Consider the following 2,356-nt stretch of genomic DNA (forward strand, 5'->3'; position numbering starts at 1 on the left):
GATTTATTCATAAATAAGACACAGAATTAATTTCAAACTATTTACCTGCTATGTTATTTTTATTTCTCTTTATGTTGGAATTTGCTGTAAGGTGATTTTTACATTTCTTCCAAGATTATCTATCTTGGAGTCCAGCTGAGCCTAGCCGAGCCGTGCGGCTGACAGCCCCATATGGAGCCTGTGAGCGCCCCGGGGCACTCCTGGCCAAGGCCTGCAGGGGGCCACCCCATGCGGGGAAGACACCTTGGGGAGCAGACATCTTGGGGTCTAGACCCTCGAAGGGTGCCAGAGCCAGTTGGGGATGTGATGCGTCCCCATTCCCCCGACTCTTAGGCACAGTTTCTCAGGCCCCAGGCAGGGGGATGTTGGGTTTGCCTGACATGAAGTCCCCTGCGTTCAGAATTCATGAAGCCCTGGAGAGAACTCTGGGGAAAGATTTATCTACATTTTGCTTATATACAGCTCTACCTCCCCCATGTTTCCAAGGAGTGCATCTTGAAGTCTTCTAGGATCTCCAGAGTGGAACTCACTGTGGTCAAGACTCTAGTTTGGAGGGACCAGTATACAGCAAACAGCAACAGTTCAACAGAGCAGATTGTTGTCCAGGCTGGACAGATTCAGCAGCAGGTCCAGGGACAGCCATTAATGGTACAGGTCAGTGGAGGCCAGTTAATCACATCAACTGGCCAACCCATCATGGTCCAGGCTGCTCCTGGTGGATAGTGTCAAACCATCATGCAAGTACCTGTATCTGGGACACAGGCTTTGCAGCAGATACAGTTGGTCCCACCCAGACGGATCCAGATCCAGGGTGAGCAGTCTATGCAGGTGCAGGGCCAGCAGGGCCAGACCCAGCAGATCATCATCCAGCAGCCCCAGACAGCCGTCACCACTGGCCAGATGCAGACGCAACAGCAGATTGCTGTCCAGGGGCAGAAAATGGCACATACTGCCAAAGGGCAGACCATCGTCTATCAGCCAGTTAATGCACATGGCACCATTCTCCAGCAAGGCATGATCACCATCCCTGCCCCCAGTTTGGCAGGAGCACAAATTGTTCAGACTGGAGCCAATACCAACACAACCAGCAGTGGGCAAGGGACTGTCACTGTGATACTACCAGTGGCAGGCAATGTGGTCAATTCAGGAGTGATGGTCATGATGGTACCTGGTGCTGGCTCTGTGACTGCTATCAAGAGCATCCTTCTTCCTGGGGCAGAGATGCTTGAAGAAGAGCCTCTCTATGTGAATGCCAAACAGTACCACCATATACTTAAGAGGGGGCAAGCCTGGGCTAAATTAGAGGCAGAAGGGAAAGTTCCAAGGGAAAGAAGGAAGTACCTGCATGAGTCTTGGCACCATCATGCCATGACATGGAAGCGTGGTGAAGGTGGATGATTTTTCTCTCTAAAGGAAAAAAGATAGTCCCCATATTCAGGATCCAAATCAAGCAGATGAAGAGGCTATGACATAGATAATCTGAGTGTCCTAACCCCAGGCCATGTGATGGAGCTGATCAAGGTCATGTTCCTCACACTACTTCCCACTGTTCCAAGGAAACTGATCAACTCTTCCAATAGGACACTGATGATTACATTCTGCCCTTTTCTACAGGACAGAAACCACTTAGCTTTTAATAAGTAGCTCAATATTATAATTGCAAGGATGTCTGGCAAATTGAAGTTGCAAGCCTTTGTCTCACTCTTTCAGTCAGGACTTATTTCAGACTGTTGGTGACATTAACATTTCATGGATTGGGATGATGCAGGGGACCCATGCCAGCCCAGCAGTACCACACCTAGCACTTAATGATGACTGGTGATGCCAGCCAGCCATCTCAGCAGAGGAGAATGACTTTCTCAACCTAAACTGTAATCAGGGAAGCTGCAGTCCACTCCTTCACATGGATTCCAAACTGCACCCATCCCTCTGATGGGGGATCTCAGGCTGACTAATGGACACTTTGTATTCAGAGATGGTTTCTAGGCAAGGAAGCTCCATCTCATGATATGGAAACAATAAATTCTCTGAGAGACATTCATCTAATCTGTGGTAATAATAAGAATCTCTTCTACCCAGATGATAGGTTGGTATTTTTGGACTCCAGCCAAGAAAAAGCTAACTCCGGGGATAGACTGATAAAGGACTTAAGCACTAAAAGTATAAATTGCTGAATCTCTTAGTTTTGACAAATTGTGGTCTGCTTGTCTGTTGACAGGTCATATGGACTGTAGTTCTTGCTGTGGTTACTTTTAAGACAATTTAGAGTGTACTGGACCTTGACACTGCCTTTCCTAAGTAGAGAACAAAATTATAGAACTTCTGTGCTGAAGTGCTGAGGACGTTTGTAGTTGAG

General features: G+C 47.6%; 1 pseudogene across 1 annotated transcript; it reads left to right on the forward strand.

Moving 5' to 3' along the window:
* Positions 1-405: 405 nt before the first annotated feature.
* On the forward strand, positions 406-1,474 carry LOC308622291 (nuclear transcription factor Y subunit alpha-like; annotated as a pseudogene). Its single transcript has one exon. The product of its transcript is annotated as a nuclear transcription factor Y subunit alpha-like (transcript).
* The last annotated feature ends 882 nt before the right edge of the window (positions 1,475-2,356 follow it).

The sequence above is a fragment of the Mesoplodon bidens genome, assembly GCF_964165515.1.
Source record: "Mesoplodon bidens genome assembly, chromosome: 9".
Classification (NCBI taxonomy): domain Eukaryota; kingdom Metazoa; phylum Chordata; class Mammalia; order Artiodactyla; family Ziphiidae; genus Mesoplodon; species Mesoplodon bidens.